At 37.6% G+C, this 14,578-nt stretch overlaps 1 long non-coding RNA gene across 1 annotated transcript in view; it reads right to left on the reverse strand.

Moving 5' to 3' along the window:
• Nucleotides 1-13,367: 13,367 nt before the first annotated feature.
• LOC129047720 (uncharacterized) overlaps nt 13,368-14,578 on the reverse strand; it is a 60,797-nt gene continuing 59,586 nt past the window's right edge. Inside the window, exons 3-4 of the long non-coding RNA XR_010136456.1 lie at nt 13,927-14,027; nt 13,368-13,538 (exon numbers count right to left, since the gene is read on the reverse strand). This is a non-coding gene — a long non-coding RNA (uncharacterized LOC129047720). The remainder of the gene's footprint in view (nt 13,539-13,926; nt 14,028-14,578) is intronic.

Consider the following 14,578-nt stretch of genomic DNA (forward strand, 5'->3'; position numbering starts at 1 on the left):
ATAGAATCAACCTAGGTGCCCATCAACAATGGACTGGATAAAGAAAATGTGGTACATATATACCGTGGAATACTGCACAGCCATAAAAAGAACAAAATCATGTCCTTTGCAGCAACATGAATGCAGCTGGAGACCACTATCCTAAGCAAATTAAGGCAGAAACAGAAAAACAAACGCTGCATATTCTCACTTATAAGTGGGAGCTAAACACTGGAAAATAAAGATAGGAACAGTAGACACCGGGGACTCCAAAAATAGGGTGGGAGAAAAGGCAGCAGAGTTTGAATACTACCAATTGGGTACTATGTTTAGTATTGGGTAAGGGAATCAATAGAAGCCCAAACCTTAGCACCATGCAAAACACCCATGTAACAAACCTGCACATGTAGCCCCTGAATCTGAAACAAAAGTTTTTTAAGAGTAAGAAATAAAATTATTTGAAGGAAACTGACCTATAAATTTCTTTGCTTGCCTTAAATATCTCTTCTTTGAGGAATCTGATATTTTTTGTGTATTAAGTGCTCTTCAGCAATTAGTTGAAAATACAAAACCACATAGTTTGCGTGATATATCAATTTGTGTCACTTTTTTTTTCAATTCTTTGCAAATAAGCACTCCCCAAATTACTAGAAATCTCAGAAGGAAAATTAATTTATTGCTGCAGCATATATTAGGCAAAGTGGAGAAGTGGAGTATTCCAACTGAACTAAAAAGTATATCAAACCTATTTCTAGCTCCCACTGAAACATTCAAAGAATTAAATATTACAACTTACTACTGTCAATGTAATTTTGTTCACTTCCACTTGTTTTTCTGCAGTTTTTTCAAAAATTTTAACACTGAAAACATTATAAAAATCGTATAACTAATTGTATGTTGGTTAAAATATGTTTTATCATAATAACTACTTTCATATACTAATGTTTGATATGGTTTGGCTCTGTGTCTCTACCCAAGTCTCATATCGAATCGCAATCCACAATGTTGGAGGAGGTGATTGAATCATGGGAGCAGACTTCCCTCTTGCTATTGCTATTCTCATTATAGTGAGTTCTCAAGAGACCTGATGGTTGTAAAAGTATATAGCACCTCCCTGCTCTCTCTTTCCTACCAGTCATGTGAAGATGTGCCTGTTTCCCCTTTGCATTTTGCCATGATTGTAAGTTTCCTGAGGCCTCCCCAGCAATGCCTCCTGTACAGCCTGTGGAACTGTGAGTCAATGAAACCTCTTTTCTTCATATATTACCAAGTCTTAGGCATGTCTTTATAGCAGTGTGAGAACAGACTAATACAATGTTATTATTTCCTCTTGAATTGTGCATTGTCATATTAAAAATTTCAAGCATTGTTCTAGGTGCTGGCAGTAATGAATTAAACCAAATCCCTGTGCTAAATCCATTTATATTTGATGGGGGAGAGAGAATGCTGGCCAATCTTTCTTCCTAGGTACCTGGCCTTCTTATTCTTGATGCTCTTGTGAACATGTGATGTGGCTCTTTCACTGAGAAATCTCCATGGGGAAGACCTGGGTATTACATAAGGCACTTGTAACATCAGTACAATGTAGGAAAAAGAAATCTCAAGATTTGTTTTAGATTTGAATCCTAAAATTTCCAAAGACATTCTTCTAGATTGTGAGTTGTTAGAGTTCTTTAAATTGCACTTTTGACTATAGAAAGTGGATTGCCATGTTAAATTAAAACAAAAATAAAAGATCAGCAATAAATAAACTGAAACCAATTACAACATTTTATTATAGTTGTATTTTTCTGGGAAAGGCAGAATGAACATCAGATCTCCCAAAGGGCCCATTATCTAAAGTGTATAAGGGAGCACTTTTATTGTCTCACATAGTTCAAGTAGAGATATTGGCAATTCCAAATTCATATGTAAAGCCCAGAGTCAGTCTCATACCAAGGTCTGCTCTTACATGGCAGAGATACTCCATAGGCCAGGGCTACTGAGATTTAATACCAGCTCATCATTCTTTTGACTTTTCCAGATGGCAGGCTTTTAGCATAGATATTTTTTCTAGATATCTACAATTGTAGCTACATGGAGTAAAGTGCAATTAACTGAAATTACTAGCAATTTTGTGTTTCTGATTTAAAGGCATTTTGTTTATTCTTTTTAAGTACTCCAGGCCCCTGCTCACACTCATTTGCTGAATTCAGTAACTAACCAACTCTTCTGAAAATGGGAATATAAAATTGGAATTCCTCAAAGGTTATGTAAAATAATGTATGAAAAACCTTCTACCACAGAATTTGGTTGTTGACTTGCCTTTAATAAATTTTGGGTGTATCTGAGCACATCACTTTGTAGTAAGAACATTTCTATTTACAAGCAGTAATGTATCAAGGCTAAAGTTACAAATTTGGTCTATGGTATAAGTCTCATAAAGTTTTCCCCATGTTGAGTTTTTTTAAATGATGTTGGTTTTGTCAGTTCATGATAGTTTATTTTTTAAATGTTTTACCAAAATGGTCAAAATATCTTAAATTTAAATGTTTATTCTGTTATAAATAGTAGACCTTATGGATTTCTTAAATATTTGTTGTAAGCATCTAGTGAGGCAGTCGTAATCCCACTAACTATATACAAACCAAAAAGCCCTTTTTATGTTTAAAACACACACGCTGTGAAGGAAGTTATTCCAAAAACTCCAGACTGTGAACAGACATTAACATTCTACTTTGACAACATCTAATTTTCCTGAAGAACAATTGAAACCCAGGGAGTCTCAATTAGAAGCACTTTCACTTTGGTAATAAAGGCCAAGTTTTAATGTTTAGGTTTTAGTTGCATTAATTTTTCATACCAATGAACTGCATCATGCTCTTCCTTCAGCACACAAGCTGCAACCAGGCCACAGTTTTATCATTTTCATCAGGGCCCAAACATATGCCATCTCTACTCAAACCCCTGCTAATTCCTGGAGGTTTCTTCAGAGAGCTGAGTTGAGGAGAGAATTATTCAGCAAAGGTAACTAACATGGATGCTAATGTATATGATCTGGCTGAGAAATCAGCTTTTCTTCAACAGCTGATTGTGCCTTATTCTTTCTGGTCACTTTCTCCAAGAGGAGCACTGGACTCTGCCAGTGGATCTAAAGTTTTCCCTAGTGTATTTTCTAGCCACATTCTAGAGATGCGCCCCTTCCCCTGAATTGTGTGGGGTAGTGAAGGTGGGGGCATGCTGAGGACTTAGCTCTCAGAGTTAGCAATGCTGCATGCATCCAGGATCTGCTACTCACTGGGGGACCTTCTACAAGTCACTCAGCCTCTCTGGTCCTCAGTTTCATTATCTATACAATGAGGAACCCCGTCTACATTCTCTCTAACTATCACATAGCTCCAAAGTTTCTATGAAGCCCAGATGTTCCACTCAAGGAATTTAGTATCTTTACACCTTCATTTTCAAGAAAAAATGAAGCTTCTCCTCCCAAAATATTAGAAACCAGTGCTAAAGGTCTAGAATATTTTAGTGTGTATGAATTTTAAAATCCTGTTTTGATTACAAAATAATAATCAGAAGAGTAAGAAGGAGACAAGTTAATACACAAGCAAAAGCTTTTTCCCTAATGAATAATCACCTAAGGAAGAGATGAACATAAGAATTGACATAGTTAATTCTCCTGGAATGAATATAATGTAGGAGTTACTCCACGATATAGAAAATAAGGTATAACCCCAAGCTGTCATTTGAGGACCAATAAGTCATTGAATGACACTTTGATTCCTAGATGCACATATTTTAAAGACTTTTTTATTAATAGGAAATTGTGGATTAAGGCATCACTGAGAATCCCAAGTAATGAGCATCCACAGCCATGTCTATCTCAATATGCAGCATGTGAGTCTGGATCCTTCTCAGGGTCCAGGCAGGGTATACTATTTATGCTCCCCTATGTCTGCTCTTCTTCTGCAGGAGGCATTTTTCCAACCTTCATAGCTGTCTCTGTTCTCTTCTACTTTACAGTTTACAGGAAAGCTACTTGCTGTAAGTCAGCCTGTTTTAGCCCTTGAGATGCAAAGAGCTTTGCATGTGAACCTCTATATGCAAAGCTATGGAATGTGGCACTCCATTTCTCTGTCAGTAAAATCTATCTTGAAAGTCTTTTGTTCAGGACTCAGAAATATGATTTTACAAAATAAAAGTAGAACACTGACTTTAATGGAATAAAACAATATACCAGAAAAAAAAACTATCTCTACATTTTATCCCTTTTACACAAGTAATGCCCAGTGGAGTCAGTCCCCTGCCCCAAGGCCTCACTGATAACTCTTCTCCCCCATTAAGCTTAGCCTTCCTTTCTAAGAAATATCCTCTCCTTAAACCTAAATCTGAATGCTATTTCAACCAGATTTTACTTTGGTAAAAATTATACCAACAGAGATCCGAGTGCCATTCTCCTCCAAAGTACCACAAAATCTAAGGATAACAAGGAGTACTTACTACGTGACAGGGGAAGTACTAAGTTCTCTGCTTGTATTGACTCATGTAACCCTCTCAAAAGCCCTATGTGTTAAGTTTCCCATTTAATGAATGGAAAACTGAGTCCTAGAAAGATGAATTGGCTACCTAAGAGCATACAGTTAGAAAGGGTGGATCTGGGATTTCACCAGATGCACATGTGGCTTTGTGAAATCTGACAGTGATGTCAATATCCCGACAGGTAAAGTGAGGTTATAATTTTCTCTTATTTTCTATTCTTTTTCTAAAAATCATGTGCTCAAATCTTACAGGACTGCGTATTCAAGAGGCTAGCTATTATTCTCCACTGCTTTTTAAGCAGCAAAATTCTTTTTCATTAAATGACATCTTAAGTAAAAGCTTAGTATATACAACATGTCAAACAGGGGTTGCTGTATTAGAGGTGAGGTATGGATGTGCTGGCTGCAGGTGAGGGCAAAGGGCAAAGGGCAAAGCCCGAGTTACCTTCTTCAAGGCAACTCTGCTACAACTTGAAAACATCTTAGGCCTCAGTTTGAAATGCTTCTCCTACTTTTGGGACTCTTCAGCATCAAAATTTCTCCCAGATAACCTGACAAAACTGTAGAACATCAGACCTGGAATGACTGAAAGACCACTGGGCTCAGTGTTTACCTGAGGTGGGCAAGTGGCTGAACAGCTCAGGAGTGGGCCCCCTGAGTCTTGTCCCGTCTTACTTTGTACTGCACTGTTCTTTAGAGAAAGCTTCCTTTTGGAGACCAACCAGGACTCCTTAGAAGCAGAGGTGACAAAGCAAGCTTTCTAAATGACTTGGGGAAAAGGACGAGTCTTCCTTTCACATTTTTGGAAGGAAATACTTTTAATAAGGCAGGGATTCTCCAATGAACTGGTCTAAACCACTGCTTGCGGCCTCATGCCTGGCCTGCTTCACCCACTCAGCAGAATCACCTCATCTCTGAAGGTGGTTGTGTTTGAAACACTTGCTTTACAGAGCAGCTGCTTACAGGCTTAAAAGCGAATCAGAGGTGTCAGTTCAATCAGTCTGCCCCCCTGTAAGCTTCATGAGGACAATGACTGTGTCTGCCTGATGCACGTGAACCTAGCACCAGCACCCTGGAGCAGAGCAAGTACTCAATACTGATCATGTTTTCTTAATTGATAAGCCATTAGTGTGTGCTCTAATAAACTGCTTTAGAAGAATGCTTTAGGAGTTGGAAGTATAGATCTGCCTAACATACACTTAGAAAAAATTAGGCAGATCTTTTAAATGCTTACATTTTAGTAAGGAAAACAATTGATCATTAGGGTGAACGCTGCATCATTATTTTACAATCTTCAAAGTAACAGGAAAGTGTACAGATTTGGCAAACCACAGAATTAACCGTTGTATCTGACTTACATTACTCATTTGCTCATGGATGAGATTCTAATAGAGATGCATTTGGCATTTTCACAAATGCTCTGTGTTTCAAAGAGTAGATCAGCTGATTTTCCGCTGAAACCCTTAAACTTAATGGGGACAATGTATCTCACCTCAAATCTTCAATCAGATGTGCTGATCAAACCCACATGAAGCACATTTATTCTTGGAAAATATTTTCAGTTTTACTATTTACTATTGTAATTCACATTCATAAAATAGCCAGCATTTGCCATTATATTTTACACAGACATCTTTAACAACTTTTTAAAAGAATGACTGCAATATTTTAGGTTATCAATAAACTGGTGTGGAAAATGCAGCATTCTTAAAAGTTAGTCATGGCACTGGTGCATTAATTATGCATTAGAACAATTCACCTTAAAGAGATTATAGACTTAAAAATAGTAAATTATGCCAAGTATTTTGAAATTAGGTACCTGTGACTTATGACCCTGTGTTTTGAAAGAACAACTTGTAATTATATTGCTGATATCTTGGTTACAATATTTTATGTCAACATTATGTTAAAATATAATATCCCATTATAAAAGTTCCAGAGACAAGCCACAATATGTAAATATTTCTGTATTTTAATTTACAAAGCTTACTTTTTCATTTGCTGTGATAACTGAATTAACATTGTCAAGGGAAATTCATATGAATCAAAAAATGCAATAAATTAGACCCTTAAAATAATTCATATTTCATGAGTTTCCCATTTTAAGGTCAAAATTTTTAGCAAAATCTCACATATCCTATGGCACTATCTTTTAGGTACAGTTTAAAACTTTGAATGTGCTTTGTTTTCAAGTGTTTATGAATAATTTCTTCAATAATAAAAAAATCATATACTTTGAAGAAAGGGCCTATCTCATTCTTCTTGCCTGGCCACATAGTCTCATGGGTACAATTCAATATTTTAATAACTTCTACTATTCCTGAGATAGTCAAACAATTTCTCATCATCATCTCACCATCACAATCTTAATGACAAATCTCAGTTTCTGAGTGTCAGCCAGGGAGCAGATACCAGGAATTGTGCTCTAATCCTCATAACAAAACTTCAAGATCTCTCAGCAAAGAAAAGTCAAACCAAGATTCAAAACCAGAGTTGTGGATTCCAAAGCTGAACCCTTTCTGGCCATGAGGCCTCCTTTAGCCAAGTGCCAATTCAACATTTAGCTTTATAATATGTCACAGATAGATGATCCATTAAATAGTTTCTAACACTGTTCTGATTCATCTCTTTTACAATATATTGAGAATAATAGCATTTCCACAAAGGTTATTTCAAATGAAAAGGCATTTACTATCTTTGTGCTATCATTTACCCTAAAGTGCCTATATTTTTCCAATAATGTAGTTTCCACTCCTGGGAAAGCACAGCTCTTTTATACAAATAGCATCAAATCAGAGGGATGCTGTGCAAATGCTGTGCTTCTCCAAAATGAATTTTTAAGATTGACCCCAAAACTCATCTTCTCCTTTCAATTTACATAATATCTCTTACGAAACTGCCAAAACCATATTTCAAATTTAAAATGTCTTGGACAAAGGGAAAAAAATGCTCTGAAATATCAAATTGCATGTACTTTATTTCTTTCACTGTGATGACTCCAAAATATAACCTCAGCTTCAGCTATGATTTCTCTTAAAAATTCTATTAAAATGCAAAGAAATAGTTGGTTGTAGGTGGCAGAGCTTTCTGAGATCCCTCTGGCAGTTTGAAAATATGCTCTTAAATTCTTTGACACTTATTTAAAAATAGAGTCTAATTTCCCTCTCTTTGAATATGGGCCAGATTTACTGGCTCACTTCTAATGACTATAATATGGTAGAAATGACACCATCTGACTTCCTCAGCTCAGTTAGGAAAGGCCAGACACCTATGCCTGGCTCCCTTCTGCTCTCCTGGTACACTCACCATTGGATCCATCTACTATGCTGAGAGGAAGCTGAAGAGCCATGTGGAAATCCAACAGCTAGTATCAACCACTAGATGTGTGAGTGGATAAGCCTGCAGATGATCCTCGCCCCTGGTCTTTGAGCCATCCCCAAACCATGCGGAGTTATTGCATATTCATGAACAAAATAAATGCTGTCATTTTTTAAGCCACTAAATTTTGGGTGGTTGTTCTGTGGAAATAGATAGAGCAAGCCCATTAAACCATTTGTCTTGGGGTTCCAAATAGAAAGCATCTTGAATAACGTAGATAAAATAACACTAAATCCAAAAGCAGACAGCAAACATATCCTAGAGGAATCTTGGAGAACTTTAGTCTTGCTGCTTTTTATTTTTACATCTCATCAGCAGTACTGACGTTTCATCAGGATCAATGGAGAATTAACAATGGAGTTGATATTTTTTCCCTTTATTAGTTTGGGAAAAAGATAGATCTCATAATCTGGTGTACTCCTTTTGGAAGCTTTTCATATTATCCTATCCTTTATCACAGGCTCCTCACATTCAGCATGTCCTAAACCAAATGTTTTTTCTCCTACACATTGACTCCTCCCCCTACGACTCTCATCATTATCAATGGAATTTGACTTAGAAATCTATTCCTTTCTCCTCTCTTTCCCTACAGTTAATCATTAAATCTTGTAGATACTATCTCCTATCACTGATCATTTGATATAACTCATCAAATTTCACTAATAATAATCAAAGCGGTAATACATTTGACAAACTCAAAATAAAGAGAATTTTTTTCTTTTTATATGGGGGTCTCACTCTATCTCTTAGGCTGGAGTGCAGTGGCACGATCTTGGCTCATGGCAACTTCTGCCTCCTGGGTTCAAGCGATTCTCCTGCCTCAGCGTCCCGAGTAGCTGGGACTACAAGCATGCACCACCAAGCCCGGCTAATTTTTTTTGTACTTTTACTAGAGACAGGGTTTCACTATATTGGCTAGGCTGGTCTCAAACTCCCAACCTCAAGCGATCCGCCCGTCTCAGCCTCCCAAAGTGCTGGATTACAGCTGTGAGCCACCATGCCAAGCCAAACAAAGATAGATTTTTAAAATGTTTCTAATAACAGAGAAAGTAAAGATGCTACGTTAGAACACATTATCTGTTCCCCTTCCCAAACCTGCCAATTATTGTTTCAGATTATGAAAATATCCAAATGCACAGTACATAGAAAACTGCAATGACTTCCTTTAATGTGTACTCATAGAAACTCAAGATCAGGAGTGACTTCTCCAAGACCCCACATTTGCCTGCTTCCTTTGCGCCCCTCTCAGGTGCATATTTTCTGTTTTTTTTTCCATAACTCTTTTCAGGCATGGTCCCTCCATTTATATTTTCAAAGACACTTAGCCAGGTTAATATCCTGTCAGTCTTTTCACACACGAGAAGTTAGTCTGTTCATATACGGGCCAATGGATCAGAAAATCAGGGAAGAATCCAAGGAAATCAAATCACCATGTGTAGTTAATAAACTTGTATTTATTGCTTATCTATCAGCAGATGCTTCTAAAAACATCCATGCCCAGGCCCCACCACAGTCCCATTAAATTAGTGTCTGGGGGAAGGGCTCAGGCCTCAGTATGTCCAGAGCTCTCCTGGTGATGCCAGTGAGCAGCCAGGGCTGAGAACCACCAGCCAGGGTGCGCCTACTATTACGAAGGTGTTTTCAGAGATACACAGAAAGCACCTCAGATAAATTCTGTAAACATCTCTGTATTTGAAAAAAGTTATAATCTGTGAGAGGGAGAACACTAATTCAACTCATTTTTTACTAACTGGACCAATTATTTTACTAAAACAAGTGTATATTGTAGGCTTTGTGGTACAGTTTCTGTATTGAAAGAATGTAGAGCATCCATGAGACGGAAAGTCTTTTGGGTTTTGCTGGGTGTGGAGTCTAACCTAACCAATATTTTGAGTAAAATGTTAGAGAATGGAGACACTGACCTTTGTTTAAATCTCATTTTCTCCATTCATTGATGTGCTGGAGACAGCAAGCCACAGCTGATGAGGACCTAATATTGCTCTCGTGAGCACATACCTTCTGCTGTTTTCTATAACAAAGAAAACAGTATCTCTGCATCATTGTTCAGGCTTCCAGCAGAAAGGGTGCAGACATGAGCTCAGAGAAGCACCACTAGTGAAGCCGGGGTGCCCCACAGTGCCCCCACAGAGAGATGAGATGATTTGTGGGTGCTCTACACTTTGTGACTGAAACATTTGGAGGCTCGCTATTACTTTTCCTTTCATTCCCTTGTAGGAAACTATGGATTCAAATGGGTTGGTATGGCTGGTTAATTTTAATTTATAACTTTATGTTTATTTAAAAATTGGATAAAATTCAGTCAGCATGAATACAGCATGGATACAAACATATCCATGCTTACTTCCATTTATCCATACAACAAATTCTACTCATAGTATCTATTTAACTCATTCTATTTATTAGAAATGATGAAATAAAATTGTTAGTTAAATTTTATTTAAATATAGTAAGATATATTCAGTATTGTTTAGCTCATAATTGTATAGAAATGAATGTATACATTTATATATTTTCTCTTGAACAATCAAGAGGAAAGATATTCTCTGCTATAATATGAAGTGTCAAAGGTGATTGTTGCGCCAGGCATGGTGGCTCACGCCTGTAACCCCAGCACTTCAGGAGGCCGAGGTGGGTGGATCATTTGAGGTCTGGAGTTCAAGACCAGCCTGACCAACATGGAGAAACCCCATCTCTACTAAAAATACAAAAAAATTAGCTGGGCGTGGTGGTGCACTCCTGTAATCCCAGCTACTCAGGAGGCTGAGGCAGGAGATCGCTTGAACCCAGGAGGTGGAGGTTGCAGTGAGCCGAGATCGCACCACTGCACTCCAACCTGGGCAACAGAGTGAGACTCTGTCTCAAAAAAAAAAACAAAAAGATTTCATATAATGGGCAGCTGCTTTTACCTGGAATGCAATAAATCCTCACATATTTTCTGAAAACTTTGAGATTCTGTCTAAAAAAAAAAAAAGGTGATAGTTGCGGATATAAATAGTCTATTTGTTCCTATTAAAAAAAACAACTTTCATAAATCCCCTGGCATATAGGAAAGGTGGAGGGAATGCTGGTGTACCAGGCCTCATGGCTAACTCTCCCATTTGCTCAGAGTGCTCCACCACCAAGACCCTCTCGGAGAGCCACGAGCGCAACGCTGACTCCCGTTCTGCCCTCGTTGGCCCCCGTGCCAGATCTCCATGTGGTTTCTGGTTGTTCCCATTGCCCGTTCTGATGTGGGAAGTTGCTTATTTCCTAGGAGGTACTACCAGCATGGTGCTGAAACAATAATATAAATCAAAGTGCCTTCTAACGACGTTGTATGAAAAGATCAGTCTGGGCTAAGGATCAAAATAAAATTATCATTACATTTAACGATTGAGACCATATTTACTAGTATTTTAATTATTTAGTTTCTTTATTAGTAGTAATATTTAATATTTTACAATATTTATTTATGATACTATCATGTTCTTTCAATGACCAAAAAGCATTCTCATTGTGTTTAAATGTGAATAATCAAAATTTAACATAAAATTAAATAGTAAAGCGAGGTGTAGTAGGAACAGAAACAATAGAATTACTTTTTGTTGGCATGATATAAAGAATTAGTATTTATTAGTATACGTGTATATGCGTATTTGTGTGTGTATAATTTCATTCTTTAATAAACTCCAAATAAAATTTTCAGTAATTCCAGATTTTCTTTGATTTTAATTTCTAGTAATTTCAAGTTATTTATACATAATTGAAGGGAAGATTTAATTTCCAAAATAATAATTCTCAGGATCCACGTTTATTTGCAGATTCCGAGCAGAAAACTGCTTTCACTTGATCGGCATTTTTAGCTAAACTCTGGAAGTGCAAAGGAAACTCAAAGGAAGACATTTGTTTTTGTACAGGGTTTGATATATTTCTAATGAGAGAAACAACCCCAGCATCTATTAATAGAACAGCTCCTTCTGCCAGGAGCAGCACCTGTCACCTAGTATATATAGTATATATAGTATAGATAGTATATATAGTATAGATAGTATATAGTATAGATAGTATATATAGTATAGATAGTATATATCTATTCGATATATACTAGTTGAATGAGTGGATGACTAAATGATGGTAACTACTCACTTCCTTTAGCAGAGAGCAGGGAGTACCTGACTGTCAAGACACGCTTGGAGCTATGAGACTGGGTTCTCAGCATAGCTTCTCTTGACCAGTGCCTGGACTTTGGGCAAATTCCTTCAACGCTCTAAACCTCAGATTCCTGGCCGGGCGCGGTGGCTCAAGCTTGTAATCCCAGCACTTTGGGAGGCCGAGGCGGGCAGATCACGAGCTCAGGAGATCGAGACCATCCCGGCTAACACGGTGAAACCCTGTCTCTACTAAAAATACAAAAAAAAAAAATTAGCCGGGTTTGGCGGTGGGCGCCTGTAGTCCCAGATACTTGGGAGGCTGAGGCAGGAGAATGGCGTGAACCCGGGAGGCGGAGCTTGCGGTGAGCAGAGATCGCGCCGCTGCACTCCAGCCTGGGCGACAGAGGGAGACTCCATCTCAGAAAAAAATAAAATAAAATAAAAAATAAACCTCAGATTCCTTATACGGAATATGGAAAGCCAATCTGCATCAGGGCTAATTTAATATACACCAGCTTTGTCCTTACACAGTGTTTTTTTCCAACATGGAGGGAAAAAAGCCCTTATAGCCCACTATACATTAGGCTTTAATTAGCAATTACCACCCTAATGAAAAGAATCAGCAACACTTTTTACAATGCCCTGAGGTGTTGTTGGTGAGAATTTTTCTTTTAGAATACCACCACAAATACAACTTTTTGACTCAGAGATGTAGTGGTTTTAGAATTTAAGATTTGACTGCCATGCAGTTGATTATCAAATGTACTTCCTATATTTAAACACAATCTCAAATTCTGTTTTGTTTTGTTTTGTTTTGAGACCGAGTCTCACTTTGTGGCCCAGGCTGGAGGAGTGCAGTGGCGCTATCTTGGCTCACAGCAACCTCCATCTCCCAGGTTCAAGCGATTCTCCTGCCTCAGCCTCCCAAGTAGCTGAGATTACAGGAGTGAGCCACTACACCCAGTCCACAATCCCATATTCTTACTTGGGATATTATATTCAAAGAAATATAAAGCAGCCGAGCGCGGTGGCTCACGCCTGTAATGCCAGCATTTTGGGAGGCTGAAGTGGGCCAATCATGAGGTCAGGAGTTTGAGACCATCCTGACCAACATGGTGAAGCTCCGTCTCTACTAAAAATACAAAAATTATCCGGGCGTGGTGACGCGTGCCTGTAATCCCAGCTACTCAGGAGGCTGAGGCAGGAGAATCGCTTGAACCAGGAGGCAGAAGTTGCAGTGAGCCTCGACTGTGCTACTGCACCCCAGCTTCGGCGACAGAGTGAGACTCCATTTCAAAAAAAGAAAAAAAAAAGAAAAAGAAAGAAGAAATATAAAGTGATACATTGTTAAGTAATATTTCCATTATAATTTCTGTCTGCAACTACATGAAGCCCTCTGTGCTCTTGCAGTAACGGCATCTAAATCCAGGAAACAGAGTCGAATCTTCTATTACCACCATTTCCCCGATGTATTCTTCCAGAGAATGGAGGCAGAAGTCAGCTTCATGCCTGGCTGCATATGGAAGAAAGCAATTTTCATAAATCCTCAGCTCAATACAATGGGAAAAGCTCATTTAGTTTCCGAGGTAAATTAATATTTTTTGTCTCACACTTTTTTCTATTTTCTTTTGTTTTTATAATTATCATACAGTAAAATTGACCTTTTTCTGGTGCACATTTCTATAAATTCTAAGACATATATACAACTATCGTCACAATAAGATACATTTCTATCACCCTAAAAAAATTCCCACATGCTGCCTCTTTATCAAAGCCTCCCTTATGCCACCAAGCACTGGCAATCACAGATCTCTTTTCTATCCCTATAGTTTTATCTTTTGAGAATGTCATATAATGGAATCAATACAGTATGAACTTTTTGAATGACTTTGTTCACTCACCATAACGCCATTGAGATTTATCCAAGTTGTTGCGTGAGTCAATAGTTTCAAGAAAATGTTTACTATTTTCCCGCCAAGGGACAGGTTTCCTTGGGCACATCCTAGACTCAAAGAAATCATTAAAAAACTCAATATCTTATTATCTTTATGTCAACTAGATTACCAGACAGAATTTTCTTTGTTAAAGGAATTTCTATTCTTTATTTCTTAAAGTAACTAATTTTGGCTAAAAAAAAAAAAAAAAAAAAAAAAAAAAAAAATCTGCTCTTGGATTTCACAGGATGAAATCTGGTTTAAATGCACTAAATCGCCTTGTGACTCCTTAGTTCTCATGACTTCTAAGAGCAAAAGGCATTTTCCCTACTGCATGCAGCCGACTCTACAAATATTAAAATCTAGAACCTAATGTAGTGGAAGAAATTCATGTGAAAGCTGCAGAATGCACTGAACTTTCAGCTAATGCAGAGTTCAAATAAGAATTCCCTCTTTAATGTCATAATACAAAATGTTCACATCAGTTAAGTATTGATTACAAACATCTATTTTAACAATTTGGTCCCTGGAAACTACCTTACAGCATGGTTCTTGCAAATGTTACTTCAAATTAAAGTTAAATGTTAAATATTATATATATGTTTTAATATATATGGAG

The sequence above is a fragment of the Pongo abelii genome, chromosome 13 (assembly GCF_028885655.2).
Source record: "Pongo abelii isolate AG06213 chromosome 13, NHGRI_mPonAbe1-v2.0_pri, whole genome shotgun sequence".
Taxonomy (NCBI): Eukaryota; Metazoa; Chordata; class Mammalia; order Primates; family Hominidae; genus Pongo; species Pongo abelii.